This window comes from Eleutherodactylus coqui, chromosome 1 (genome assembly GCF_035609145.1).
Source record: "Eleutherodactylus coqui strain aEleCoq1 chromosome 1, aEleCoq1.hap1, whole genome shotgun sequence".
Lineage (NCBI taxonomy): Eukaryota > Metazoa > Chordata > Amphibia > Anura > Eleutherodactylidae > Eleutherodactylus > Eleutherodactylus coqui.
The window spans coordinates 258,743,628-258,759,238 of NC_089837.1; the positions used below are offsets into that span (position 1 = coordinate 258,743,628).

General features: G+C 47.4%; 1 protein-coding gene across 2 annotated transcripts in view; it reads right to left on the bottom strand.

Annotated features, from left to right (window-relative positions):
* FHL5 (four and a half LIM domains 5) overlaps positions 1-15,611 on the bottom strand; it is a 134,437-nt gene that overhangs the window by 74,309 nt on the left and 44,517 nt on the right. Inside the window, exon 1 of one of the 2 annotated variants that reach the window (XM_066608243.1) lies at positions 3,433-3,700. The exons of the other annotated variant lie outside the window; for it this stretch is intronic. The gene's annotated coding sequence lies outside the window, so the exon portion shown is untranslated. Of the gene's footprint in view, positions 1-3,432; positions 3,701-15,611 lie in introns of those variants that run through there. 2 annotated transcript variants of the gene reach the window in all.

Here is a 15,611-nt window from a genome sequence, read left to right on the forward strand (position 1 = left end):
GTCCACAGGCAAACTTTCACTGCGTTCCCTGCGGCGATAATCTGGCCCTGGGGAATGCATTGCTATGGAAAGCGCAGCCCCCCTCATCCACGAGCGGAAAAGCATTGCGATTCTCCGCCCACGCCCGGCAATTCGCAGCATGCTGCGAATTATTGCGATTCTCCATGGTGAGCCTATCTGTCAGATAGGCTCACCGCAGAGATCCGTCTGCCGGCGGCTCCCAGGTGGAGATTCATCGCGGGATTTCGCAATGCCCGTGGACAGGCAGCCTAACTTGGATGGGTCTTGTGCTACCCTCAGGGTGGGAGATGGTAGAGCCCTGTGACAAGGCCCAAACTCTACCTCGCTGTCTCCTAGGCTGAGGGCCCGGTCCTCAGACGCTACAATGAGCCCAATGTGGCAAGAAGAAAACTGTCTGCATTTCCATATAGGAGACCTCTTAGATGATAACTACAGTTGTACATTCAGTAGCATCACTAATTGAGTCATATTAGCACATTGGTCTATGACCTCCAGAGCTGAATATTTTATGGTGGATTATTTCCCATCTTTATCTGTTCTGCGGATGGACCCAACGGCTCGCCATCGGACATGTGAAGCACAGATTTATTTAACTGTGGATGGGCCGCGCACACTATATATCTATATATATAGAGAGAGAACTTTGTTTGTGTCAGCCTTGCTGAGATGCTTTTGCACTGTATTACTTGGCTTCTGACCCAGTACCCCTTGATCATGATTTATGGTTGTACCTGTGATGTGGCTTTGAATGATTTTATGTGCTAATTTTTACGTAATTTTTATTCGTCTCATACTCGAGTATATTTTTTATCTTTAGTTTTTGAGTGTGTTTGTTTGTAGGTTTATATGATTGTGGACAATAAGCACTCTAGTGGCCATTTTTGGGCTCAAGTTTATTTAGAGATTATGTGTAAATTCTGGTATTTGCAGCAATTAAACAACGTCTTATTAGTACATGCTGGGTTTCACGAGTCTATGGCTGGTGAAGTGATGGCACATAATTCTACTCAGGCCACTGACTGGCCAAGAGAGCTTTCTGGGATTTAGGCCAGAGTTATGGCTAGGTTTTCCTTCACCTGGGAAAAGACTCATTTCACTAAACTTCCCCTGTATCTAGATAACTCTAAGGACATGCAACAGTAGCACTTTTAGCTATGCTGATGGGTGTGAAAATACATTTACATACAAGGTAAGCTTTATTTGGATCCCTTATCTCCCCTAAAGGAGGCAATTTTTAGGCATTAGTTTAGTTTAATTAGGCCATTTTACATATTAACAACGTAACCCCTTATTGACCAACAATACGCCTTTTAATGGCGATCACGAATGGGCTTCAAACATGCACATATATATTTTTAAGGTGGTGGCTTAGCTGACAACTGACAGCCAGATTTCTACTCTAACAGCAAGGAACAGAGAAACCTCAGATCGTGGCAGTTTAGCCCCTTATATGCCACAATCAATAGCACCTGCAGCATGTAAGCAAATGATAGGGAGAGCCCCTCCCCCTGTCACCCATCAACACCCTGCAGTTGCAAACACAAGTTTTCAATGGGTTCCCATGACAGCTGGAAGCCTAACAAAGGCCTCTATGTCTGCCATGTAGCATAGTAACATAATAACATAGTCTGGCCATCCAGTTCAGTTTATTTCCCCCCCCCCCCCCAGTGTTGATCCAGAGGAAGGCCTGAAAAAAACCAATGAGGTAAAAGCCAATTTTCCATATTTTCAGGAAACAATTCCTTCCTGACTCTACTCTTGCAATCAGAATAATCCCTGGGTCAACAACCCTTTTGAAGTTATTAATGATTATAACATATATTATTGTATCACTCAAGAAAGGCATCCAGGGTCCCTCTTGAACTCTTTTATTGAAATTACTTTGATCACGTAACTATTAAGTCCCGCCTCCTACAGATTCTAATAGGGTGCTGTTATAGGCTTAGTGTACTATTAAGTGTACTATGCTAGTGATCAAACAATCACATCTTTAAGTCCCCTTAAGAGACTAAAAAATAGCATCAAAAAGCCCAATAAAATTTAATTTAAAGAAAAACAATCTAGTTAAAAAAAGACATTCTTCCCCACAGAAACCTGTTTTGATGGTTAAAATACCAAACAAACCCAACTAATTTAATAATTTTAAAAAGTAATGCCAGAATCACTACCTTCCTTTCGTTGACCTCCCAAAAAATGTAATAAAAAGCAGTCCAAAAGTCATCTATACCTTAAAATGGTACCAACAAAAGCAACAACCCTTCCTGCAAAAAACAAGACCTTACAGAGTCTTATTGCTGAAAAAAAGAAAATGTTATGAGTTCTAGAATGCAATGTCGCAGATTCAATTGTTTTTCTGCAAAAATGTGTTTTATTGTGCTAAAGTAGTAAAAAAATGTTACAGACTTGGTATTGTAGTAATTGTGCTGATCCAGATAAGAAAATGACCATGTTCTTTTTTACCAAATAGTGAACACTGTAAAAACAAAACTCCAAAAGAATGGCAGAATTTCTGGAGTTTTTTTTTTCATCTGCCCTATTTACCCACCAAAAATGCAATAAAAGTTATACAATACACTATATGTACCCCAAAGTGGAAAGTGGTGCCATTAAAATATATAACTCTTCTAAAAAAAACAAACCCTTATACGGGTATGTCAACGAGTTATGGCTCTTGCAATGCGACTATGAAAATCGCTTCATGCTTAAAGCACAAAATACAAGCGCAGAAATGAAATTGGGAACCATTTTTTCTCAAACAAGATTTACTGGTCTTTATATATAATATACTCTATGGATCAAGATTTGTCTTCTTTCTAATACATTCAGGACTTGCCATATAGTTGTATGAGTAATGTCCTCATCATCTGATTGCATGAATCCCAGTATGAAAAGGATGAGTAGTATTAACATACTCTTTCATCTACAGCTATTCCAGATGAAGTATCTCTGGTAGATTCATGGGTAAACAAACATTTTAGGTGACTTTTTCTAAAGTCATATAAGCAAATATCAACATTCAGAAAGATGTGATTTATATAGAATAAAGAACAAAGAAATAAACTGAGCTTTTCAGCCTCTTAATGGTGCTGAAAGGGAAAAAATGGGTAAAATTCTGTTACATTACAGACCAAGTATTGCTGCATTTCACCCAGATCTTCCCTCACAGCAAAGATCATTCATCAGAAACAGTTTACATTTAGAAATGTATTGGCATTATTAACAAAAGCTATATAAATCATTTTCTTTAACACTGCATCCTCATAAGATCAAATGTTTTATATCTCAACTGCAATATTATCCCATAATAGCATTCAAGCTGCCGAAATGAAAGTAGTATCAACTTATCTACAGTTCTAACTTCAGTACATTGCAATACATGTTCCAAAAGTCATACTGAAGATAGATACTTACAGCTTCTCTGCCTCTCAGCTGAACTGCTAGTGGCTTGTAGGGACGGTTCCCAGTTACATACTGGAGTCAGTGAGCAATGTTTCTGTAATTCAAGTCTTGTCAGATTTTGGCTCTGGGGCAGAGCGGCTTTGTTATTCTTCACATTTATCCTAATGCCTGTCTCTTAGATAGCAATAACGGATGTTTATGTTCAGGTCCTAAACTTGCAAATTAAAGAGAGCAGCATAGATTTAAATTAGTTGATTTCCTTTTAACCATGGCCAGGACCCAAAGGACTGGCCTTAGGAATGTCAATAGCTGGAGAAATGAATGGAATGTGTATCTGGTAGTGTACAGTTATACAGAGGATGTAAAGATATATAGATGCAATTCCAGGGCTCTTGTTACTTTACTATGCGCTATTTTCTTCACTAATTTATAAGAAACCATCAAATACATTTTATTGAGAGTAAAGGCAAATAAAGGAAACATTTTTGGGGGGAGCAAAACATTTGTGAATAACATTTCCTGATATACAGGGGGTGGTCAAAAATATGGAAACACTATACGAAATGCATGGGATATTAATAGAGATGAGCGAGCACCAAAATGCTCGGGTGCTCGTTGCTCGAGTCGAGCTTTCCGCGATGCTCAAGAGTTCGTTTCGAGTAACGAACCCCATTGAAGTCAATGGGCGACTCGAGCATTTTTGTATATGACCGATGCTCGCTAAGGTTTTCATTTGTGTAAATCTGCAAAACCTACGAAAGTGATGGAAACGACACAGAAACGGAGAGGGCGGGCGAGGGGCAACATGCAGGGCTGCATCTCAGGTTCCCAGGTCTCACTATTAAGCCACAATAGCGGCAAGAGTGGATCCCCCTAACAATTTTTACTTCGGACAAACCCTTTTTAGCAAGGCACACCTTAGCTAAGCACCACACTACCTCCAACCAAGCACAATCGCCGCCTGCGGGACACACCGTTGCCTCTTCTTCTGGGTTACATGCTGCCCAACCCCCCCCCCCCTCCCGCATGACTCAGCGCACACAAAAGTGTCCCTGCGGCAGCCTTCAGCGGCCCTCATGCCACACGCTGGCCTCATAACCACACCACCCTCATGTCTATTTATAAGTGCGTCTGCCATGAGGAGGAACCGGAGGCACACACTGCAGAGGGTTGGCAGGGCCAGGTAGAGACCCTCTTTGAAAGGAGGGGGGGCAATAGCCCACAATGCTATTGAGAATTGATAATAGATTGACATTCGATCTTCATTCTAATCCTGTGCCACCTCCGTCATGAGCTGCAAATGTGGGCATAAAGGGGAGTCCGCTGCCAGCCCAGCACTTCTACACATCTCCACAATGCAGCAATACTCGGTGTGGGAAGTATGTGAGCGGGCCCTGGGTCAGCCTCTGTCCCAGCAAACACCTTGTGTGGCCCAAGGTGCTGCTAGTGACATAGCAATGGGGACTCCATGTGTCCACACACAACTCATTCTGTTTGGGTGTCGGATACCTCATCGACAACGCAAGGGGTAAACCATCTGCAGTCTGCATCCTACCCAAGTCTGTTAGTGTTTTGGGGACAGGCAGGTACAACTCCGCTATGGCAAGTCTGTGTGCACCCACAGCATGGGTGGCTAGCAGGAACCCACAGACGGTACATAAGGAAATCCCATTGCAGTGCCCCGGATAGCTGAGGTTACGTGAGAGGAAATACATGTTGGCTGCGGCCCACACTCCATGCCCTAGACATTCAATTTTTTTTTTTAAAGTGCCAGGCAGGTACAACTCCACTATGGCAAGTCTGTATGCACCCACAGCATGGGTGGCTAGCAGGAACACACAAACGGTGCATAAAGAAATCCCATTGCAGTGCCCCGGATAGCTGAGGTTACGTGACAGGAAATACATGTTGGCTACGGCCCACACTCCATGTCCTAGACATTCTGTTTTTTTTTTTAGGTGCCAGGCAGGTACAACTCCGCTATGGCAAGTCTGTGTGCACCCACAGCATGGGTGGCTAGCAGGAACACACAGACGATGCATAAAGAAATCCCATTGCAGTGCCCTGGATAGCTGAGGTTACGTAAGGGGGAAGTACATGTTGGCCTCGGCCCACAATCCATGCCCTAGTCAGTCGTGATTTTTTGGGGGGCCAGATAGGTAGAACACCGCGATAGGAAGATTTAGTGCACCCATAGTATACACAGACCCCTGTAATATTCCTGTAGCACAGCTATAAGCTGACCCCACTAACAGTTATGTTGCAGAAGTCTAGGGAGACCCCAATAACATTTCTGTAGTAACAGTATAGACAGACCCCAGTAACATTTCATTAGCAGAAGTATAGGCAGACCCCTGCAACATTTCTGTAGCAGAAGTATAGGCAGACCCCTGTAACATTTACGTGGCAGAAGTATAGGCAGACCCCAGTAACATTTTAGTAGCAGAAGTATACGCAGACCTCCTAGTAATATTTATGTGGCAGAAGTATAGGTAGACCCCAGTAACAGTTATGTAGCAGCAGTATAGGCAGACCCCTGTAACATTTCGTAGCAGCAGTATAAGCAGACCCCCTGTAACATTTACGTGGCAGAAGTATAGGCAGACCCCAGTAACATTCTTGTAGCAGAAGTATAGGCAGGCTCCTGTAACATGTAAGTGGCAGCAGTATAGGCAGACGACTTTAACATTAATGTGGCAGAAGTATAGGCAGACCCCAGTAATAGTTATGTAGCAGCAGTATAGGCAGACCCCTGTAACATTTCGTAGCAGGAGTATAAGCAGACCCCCTGTAACATTTACGTGGCAGAAGTATAGGCAGACCCCAGTAACATTCTTGTAGCAGAAGTATAGGCAGACTCCTGTAACATTTAAGTGGCAGCAGTATAGGCAGACCCCTTTAACATTAATGTGGCACTAGTATAGGCAGACCCCAGTAACAGTTATGTAGCAGCAGTATCAGCAGACCCCAGTATCATTTCTGTAGCAGCAGTATAGGCAGACCCCACCATCATTTCTGTTGTTAAAGTATAGACAGACCCCAGTAACATTTTTGTAGCAGCAGTATAGGCAGACCCCTGTAACATTTATGTGGCAGATGTATAGGCAGACCCCAGTAACATTTATGTAGCTACAGTATAGGCAGACCCCAGTATCAGTTCTGTAGCAGCAGTATAGGCAGACCCCAGCACCATTTCTGTAGTAGAAGTATAGGCAGCCCCCTGTAAAATGTACATGGCAGCAGTATAGGCAGACCCCAGTAACAGTTTTGTAGCAGAAGTATATGCAGACCCCTGTAACATTTCTGTAGTAACACTATAGACAGATTCCAGTAACATTTCTGTAGCAGAAGTATAGGCAGACCCCTGTAACATTAACGTGGCAGCAGTATAGGCAGACCCCAGTAATATCCTTGTGGCAGCAGTATAGGAAGACCCCTGTAACATTTACGTGGCAGAAGTATAGGCAGAGCCCTGTAACATTCAAGTTCAGCAGTATAGGCAGACCCTTGTAACATGTAAGTGGCAGCAGTATAGGCAGACCCCTGTAACTTTCTTGTAGCAGAAGTATAGGCAGGCAGGCTGACCCCAGTAAAATTTCTCTAGTAATAGTATAGGCCTACTTCTGAAACATTGGGATACCATGAGCGTAGGCGAAGGCCGGAAAAATTAGTTGGATAAGAGTGTAGGTGTGGGCCTGAAAAATTAGTGTACCAAGAGTACAAGTGTACCTCTGAAAAATTTATCAACCGAGAGGGCAGGTGAAACCCATAAACATTTTTTTAAAGATACAGCTCACTGTTGCTTAATTTGTAACAGAGCCTGGAGGCAGCCCTGTTAAAAAAATTGGTTTATGTTACAGTCTCAATACTTTTGAAACTTAGCAAAATTGTAAAAACATTGGTAGATGTAGATGAGCCTTTTGGGCCACAGAAAAATTGGCCGTTCGGCGCGATGACATGTTGTTTCTGGAGGAGTAGCAGGAGGAGGACTAATGTCAGAGACAGATTAACAAAGAGAAATGCCCTGTTTTCCCAGTGATAGAGAAGAGTGCTTTTATCTGCGGTTGCAGTGAAAAGAATCTTTAGGTTCCGCTGCTCTCCGCTGGTGGAGAAGAGAAGTCTGGGAAAATCCAGGCTTTGTTCATCTTTATGAGTGTAAGCATGTCGGCACTGGCAGTTGACAGGCGGGTACCCTTGTCCGTTATGATTCCCCCAGCTGCATTAAACACCCTCTCTGACAAGACACTAGCGGCAGGGCAAGTCAGCACCTCCAAGGCATACAGCGCAAGTTCGTGCCACGTGTCCAGCTTTGACACCCAATAGTTGTATGGAGCTGAGGTATCACGGAGGACGGTGGTACAATTGGCTACGTACACCCTCACCATCTTTTTTCAGTGCTCCCTCCGACTCAGCCTTGACTGGGGAGTGGTGACGCAGTCTTGCTGGGGAGCCATAAAGCTGGCAAAGGCCTTGAAGAGTGTTCCCCTGCCTGCGCTGAACATGCTGCCTGATCTCCGCACCTCCCCTGCTCCTTGGCCCTCGGAAGTGCGCCTTCTGCCGCAAACGCTGTCAGATGGGAAGTTTACCATCAGTTTGTCCACCAGGGCCCTGTGGAATTGCATCACTCTCGAACCCCTTTCCTCTTCGGCAATGAGAGTGGAAAGGTTCTCCTTATACCGTGGGTCGAGAAGGGTGTACACCCAGTAATCCGTAGTGTCCAGAATGCGTCTAACGCGAGGGTCACGAGAAAGGCAGCCTAACATGAAGTCTGCCATGTGTGCCAGGGTACCAGTACGCAACACATCGCTGTGCTCACTAGGAAGATTGTTACATGTGCTGCTGGGATTTGTTGTACTATGTACTCCTAGCAGCACAGTCAGGTGGTTGAGGGTTAATTGAGCTGGCTGGGTGTGGTACTTCCTGCTAGCCAATCTCCTGGATCTGTGCTCACATATAAACCCAGCTCCTGGTCAGTCTGGCTGGACCCTAGGGTGAGCACTCATGTTACTTCTGTGTCCTGTAACTTATCAGTCATGTTCAGCTTGTTCCCACTCTGATCTGTGTTTGCAAGTAGGTCTATTGTCTCTCTGCTTCCCCAAGATTGTTTGGACACCTGTAGTCCTAGTCTGCAGTACATGCAGCCCCCTTTTCCTTCCCCCTGTACAGGTGCAGCCTCCAAAGGTCTTATGTCTTATTCTGGGTGTCAGTTGGTGTAACTTGACACGGTTCCCTATGTGAGCTTGTTGTAGCTGACTGTCTATTCCCCCTGTATGAGGACCCATAGACTTGCTGTGAGTTTCATCTGTGTGCATGTGATCTCTGAGTGGAGTCTGTCTGGCTGTGTGCCCTGTACCCTGTCCTGTTCCTGATGCAGCTGGCTGTGTGTACAGTGCTCTGTTCTGTCCTGTTGCAAGCTTTGCTGAGTGATTTCTGTCTTGCTGGTTCATGTCCGTTTGTACATTTAAATTCTGTCAGTTTCGTATCAGTTTACTGCGTGACCTGCTATCGGTGTCCTGTCCTGTTGCAGCTTTCTGTGTGAACTCTGTCCTATTCTGCTGGACTCCTGGTTAGCGTAGGGACTAGGCCCGCTAGCTTTCATGTTTTGTACAAAATGTCAACCAATACCTGGTATTCATATTCAGCTCATCTATTTCTATTGGTTGCATTGTGGCTGCTGTATGCTGTGTCTTCTGTCTCTGTCATGTGGCATGTGTATGTGTCTTGTCTGTGGCGTGGCTCCTAGGATCAGTTAGGGCCCAGATCCGAAGACCGCTGGGCTGCCCTTATTGGGGCAATGTTCCCTGCTTAGGTAGTGCCATGCCATCCTCCCGCGTAGTACAGGGTCAGTTGCCTGAAACCTATGTGAATCCTGTGTGACCCTTGTGCTACCTGTGTGCGTCCCTTCCCATTCTATCCCTCATCCCTTTTTGGGTGCGATCGTGTGGGCTCCCATGCCTAGGTTGCCCACACGATCGTAACAAAGATCACTTTCAGGATCCTCCTCCTCCTCGTCCACAGGCCATACACGCTGAATAGATAGGAGGCAAGCAGCATGGGTACCCTCTGCAGTGGGCCCAGCTGTCTCTTCCCCCTCCTCCTCCTGCTCCTCCCCCTCTTCCTCCTCCGCCTACTCCAAAACGCGCTGAGATATAGACATGAGGGAGCTCTGACTATCAAGCGACATACTCTCTTTCCCCGTCTCCTGTTCCGACCGCAAAGCGTCAGCCTTTATGCTTTGCAGCAAACTTCTCAGCAGGCATAGCAGGGGAATGGTGATGCTAATGATTGCAGCATTGTCGCTCACCATCTGGGTAGATTCCTCAAAGTTTCCGAGGACCTGGCAGATGTCTGCCATCCAGGCCGACTCCTCGGTAAAGAATTGGGGAGGCTGACTCCCACTACGCCGCCCATGTTGGAGTTGGTATTCCACTATGCTCTACGCTGCTCATACAGCCTGGCCAACATGTGGAGTATAGAATTCCACCGTGTGGGCACGTCGCACAACAGCCGAACAGGTCTGACAAGTGCGGGTAGTTTTTCAGAAACCGCTGAACCACTAGATTGAAGACGTGGGCCAGGCATGGCACGTGTGTGAAGCTGCCAAGCTGCAGAGCCGCCACCAGGTTACAGCCATTGTCACACACGACCATGCCCGGTTGGAGGCTCAGCGGCGAAAGCCAGAGGTCGGTCTGCTCAGTCAGACCCTGCAACAGCTCGGGGGCCTGTGTGCCTCTTGTCACCTAAGCTGAGTAGTTTCAGCACGGCCTGCTGACGCTTGCCCACCGCTGTGCTGCCGCGCCGCACCACACCAACTGCTGGCGACGTGCTGCTCACTTTTCTTAATTGAGTGGTAGAAGTTGCGTAGGAGGAGGAGGGAGGGGAGGGTTTAGAGGAGGTGGCATAGACCGCCGCAGATAAGAGAACCGAGGAAGGACCCGCAATTCTAGGTGTGGGTAGGACGTGTGCGGTCCCAGACTCTGACTCGGTCCCAGCCTCCACCAAATTCACCCAATGTGCCGTCAGGAGATATAGTGGCCCCTCCCACCAGTACTTGTCCACGTGTCTGTGATTAAGTGGACCTTCCCAGTAACCGCGTTGGTGAGGGAGCGATTGATGTTGCGGGAGACGTGCTGGTGTAGGGCTGGGACGGCACTCCGGGAAAAATAGTGGCGACTGGGGACTGAGTAGCGTGGGACCGCCGCCGCCATCATGTTTTGAAAGCCTCCATTTCCACAAGCCTGTACGGCAGCATCTCCAGGCTGATCAATTTGGCAATGTGCATGTTTAATGCTTGAGCATGCGGGTGCGTGGCGGCGTATTTGCGCTTGCGCTCCAACGCTTGAGCTAGCGACAGCTGGATGCTGCGCTGTGAGACATTGCTGAATGGGGCCGAGGACAGCGGAGATGAGGGTGTGGGTGCAGGCCGGGAGGCGCTCGTGCCTGTGTCCTGATAGGGGGGTTGGATCTGAGTGGCAGCTTGGGGCACAGGGGGAGAGGCAGTGGTGCGGCCCGGAGGCGGTGAACGGCCTTCGTCCCACCTTGTGGGGTGCTTGGCCCTCATATGCCTGCGCATGCTGGTGGTGGTGAGGCTGGTACTGGTGGCTCCCCGGCTGATCTTGGTCCGACACAGGTTGCACACCACTGTTTGTCGGTAGTCCGCGCTCTCACTGAAAAACATCCACACCTTTGAAGACCTAGGCCTCTGCAGGGTGGCTTGGCGCGAGGGGGCGCTTTGGGAAACAGTTGGGGTATTCTTCGCTCTGGCCCTGCCTCTACCCCTGGCCACCGCACTGCCTCTTCCAACCTGTCGTGCTGCCGCACTTGCCTCCCCCTCTGAAGACCTCTCCTCAGTTGTCTTAGCGAACCAGGTGGGGTCAGTCACCTCATCGTCCAGCGGCTCTTCCTCCGAATCCTCTGTGCGCTCCTCCCTCGGACTTACTGCCCTTACTACTACCTCACAGATAGAAAACTGTGTCTCATCATCATCGACCTCCTCACCCACTGAAAGCTCTTGAGACAGTTGCCGGAACTCCCCAGCATCATCACCCGGACCCTGGGAGCTTTCCAAAGGTTGGGCATCGGTCACGACAATTTCCTCAGCTGAGAGAGGAACCATTTTTTCCCTATCAAGGCAGGGGCCCGAGAACAGTTCCTGGGAGTCTGTCTGCTCATCAGAATGTGTCATTCTCATGGAGTGAGGAGGCTGGGAGGAAGGAGGAGCAGCAGCGAGAGGATTCAGAGTTGCAGCAGTGGACGGCGTAGAAGACTGGGTGGTCGATACATTGCTGGATGCATTTTCTGCCATCCCCGACAGGACCTGCTCACACTGCTCAGTTTGTAATAAAGGTCTACCACGTGGACCCAATAATTGTGATATGAAACTGGGGACCCCAGAAACTTGCCTCTCTCCTAATCCAGCAGCAGCCGGACCAGGAACTCGGCCTGTGCCCACACCCTCACTTGGACCTCCGCGTCCTCGCCCGCGTCCACGTCCTCTAGGCCTACCCCTACCCCTCAGCATGGTGGATTACGAATAGAGCAGACACAGATTATAATACAGATATAATTATGCAATTATTGGCGTGCAGTTGGAGGCTGACAGCGGTTATGTAACGCATACTGCAGTCCGAAAAAAATTATACGCTGGGCTGCAAAAAGACCTAGTTGGGTAATAGTGAGCCACTACAACTCCCAGCAGCCACGCAGTATAATGCACACGGTCACAGGTTGTCCTAAGAAGGAGCTTTTTTTCAAATTTTATTGAAAAAGCAAACAGCCTAGAGAGCGCGTATATGTCTTTCCCTCTATCAGGAGCTGTCGCCGCAGGCTGTGCGTGAAGTTGACGGCACACACAGAGCGGTCTGAATAATTATGCAATTATTAGCATGCAGTTGGAGGCTGACAGCGGTTATGTAACGCACACTGCAGTCCGAAAGAAATTATACGCTAGGCTGCAAAAAGGCCTAGCTGGATAATAGTGAGCCACTACAACTTCCAGCAGCCACGCAGTATAATGCACACGGTCACAGGTAGCCCTAAGAAGGAGCTTTTTTTCAAATTTTATTGTAAAAGCAAACAGCCTAGAGAGCACGTATATATCTTTCCATCTATCAGGGGCTGTTGCCGCACGCTGTGCGTGAAGTTGACGGGACACACAGAGTGGTGTAACAAATTAAGCAATTATTGGCCTGCAGTTGGAGACTCACAGCAGTTATGTAACTGCAGTCCGAACAAAATTATACGCAAGGCTGCAAAAAGGCCTAGTTGGGTAATAGTGAGGCACTACAACTCCCAGCAGCCACGCAGTAAAATGCACACAGTCACAGGTAGCCCTAAGAAGGAGCTTTTTGGGGGTACTTGTTGACAGGATTCTACACTACCACTGTCCCTGCCTCATCAGTACTGCCCCTATACTCTGTATAATTGACTGCAGACTGAGAACGCTATAGCCTGCACAGCCCAAGATGAGAAAAAAAACATTTGTGCAAAACTGCTCCCAGCAGCCACAACAGTAATGCACACAGTCAGATGTCGCCCTAAGAAGGACCGTTAGGGTTCTTGAAAACACTAACAGTAGCCTAACACTCTCCCTATAGCAGGAACAGCACTCTCCCTAATCTCTGCCAGCATGTGTCTGAGGCGAGTCGCAGGCGGGACCGTTTTAAATACTCGGCAGTCACTTGATCTCACCAGCCACTCAATGCAGTGGGGTGGGATAGGGCTGGCACGTCACAGGAGGAAGTTGTAATGCCTTCCCTGCATGTCTATTGTCCAGAAAATGGTGCTAAACATGCAGGAAAGGAAATGGAATTGACTCGAGTAACGCATGGTGCTAGTCTCGAGTAACGAGCATCTCGAGCACCCTAATACTCGATCGAGCATCAAGCTCGAAAGAGTACGTTCACTCATCTCTAGATATTAACCATTAAAACAGAGCCGCCCTTTGACCCCTGTTTGGCTGAGAGTTTTTCCTGCTAAATTTGTGTTTATTTCACCTCTTGCTCTGCTCTGGGTGGTTTTGAGAGCCAGCTGGTAACAACAGCTGAGTGGCTCAAACCCCTGACCAATGGAACCTTGTTGCTCGGGTAGCATCTGTGTTTTATTACCTCCACTTAAATTATATGGGATTATAAATAATATTTCAATAAGACATGTACAGACTTATTTTAAGGCATGCATTTTGTACAGTGTTTGCATATTTTTGTCCACCTCCTGTATAATCCTATAACAACAGACCAATGCTAAGACAGACTTGTCACATAAAATGTACAAATGCTCAACATTTCTGGAGTGAAGTTAAGACATTAATCATCCAGACCTGGAAGGTAGATTTACTATTAGTCTCAGGCTTATTTATTTTAATATATTTCTAAAGTTTTAAGAGTTCCTACCATGATTCATGCCTTTCTATTGGTTGCTAACAGGTGTCTTCTATTTAATTGTGAACAACAATCTGTCCTGTCTGTGCAGGAAGTGGTTGTGAAGATAAAGCATTTACTGAACATGGATAGGTTAAAAACGCTTAAAAGAAAGTTGTGTTACTAATTTTTGTAACCCCCTTAGGCCTCATGTCCATGGGATAATTGTGACTTTAAATCCGCAGCGTTTTTCCCGCACGCGGATCCGCGCCCCATAGGGATGCATTGAAAACCCGCAGGTAGGAAATACCTGTGGATGTCATTTTCCCCTTCATGCGAGGATTGCGTGTGCGGGGAAAAAACCGGGACATGCTCCATTTTAGTGGGGGTGTCCCGCGGGGACAGCTCCCGCAGGCTTCTATTGAAGCCTATGGAAGCCGTCCGGATACACGGTACACCCGCGCCTGAATTTCTGCTCTCCGTGCGCAGGAGCACGGGAGAGCAGGAGTTAAAAAAAATGGAGTGTCCAAGTACATCTGCCGGGCCGAAGAAAGAAGATCCAGCCGCGACGGAGGGCAGGTCCGCAGCATCTGGACAGGTAAGTAAATTCTTATTTTTTAGCATCATGTCCGCAAGAAAGGAGGGACCCGCTGCGGGATTCTCCATGAAGAATCCGAGGCGGGCCTGATTTTCCCCATGGACATGAGGCCAAAGGAGTTTTTAACTGCTTCTGCCTTCTTCTTTCCTGGGTACACAGTGCTCAATGAGCGCTGTGTTTTAAGAAGTGAAAGTGGAAGCTTTCATCCACTAAGTAAACTGGTGATTAGAGATGAGCGAGCGTACTCGGAAAAGGACTACTCGCTCGAGTAATTTGCTTTATCCGAGTATCGCTGTGCTCGTCCCTGAAGATTCGGGTGCCGCTGCGGCTGACAGGTGAGTCGCAGCGGGGAGCGGGGGAGAGCGGGCAGGAGAGAGGGAGAGAGAGATCTCCCCTCCGTTCCTCCCCGCTCTCCCCTGCAGCTCCCCGCTCCGTGCCGGCACCCGAATCTTCAGGGACGAGCACAGCGATACTCGGATAAAGCAAATTACTCGAGCGAGTAGTGCTTTTCCGAGTACGCTCGCTCATCTCTACTGGTGATCACTTGACCGCCAGGTCTCTCTGTTACAGCAGAGCTGCAGGCTCCTACAGATCCTGATCAGCTCTGCCAGTAACTATTGTCACTACAAGGGTCTGATATAACTTCATGGGCTTCAAAGATGGTAAAAAAAATAGTTACATAAATAAGTAAAAAAAATTACAGAATCTAATATAAATAAGCCTACATGCTTTTTCTTGCACCATTCTTTGACCCCTTTGTGAGACCTCTGGTGGCTGATTTTGCTGACAGTGGATTTATACCATTCTCACCACCACCATAAAATCCTAAAATTAGATTTTGCTACAGCAAGTCAAAGTTCCCATTGCTAAGTCTCTAGGTGTGCAGCTAAGTGCAGCAGCGCACGGTTAGGGAGAGTGACGCGCTGCTAAGTGACGTTTCTATGAGGAGAACAGCCGTTAGCTCCGCTCATTGGTGTTCTTCTCACCAACTATTTCACGTGGACCCGCAGATCAATCATCCCCTGGATCACAGCTGATCCACCGGAGAGGTTGGCATGACCAGAAAGAGAGCCGGTGAAAGCGCTCCCCAAGCGCTAACAGAGTCCTCCCCTGCATGGGGTTCCGGAACTCCCCGTCCCTTCTCTGCCGAAGGCTCTCTGAGTATTGCTGCATTCCTCCTCTGCTCCATAGATGGGACACAGTGCTGACCCCCCCCGCAGACCCCCATCAGGTAA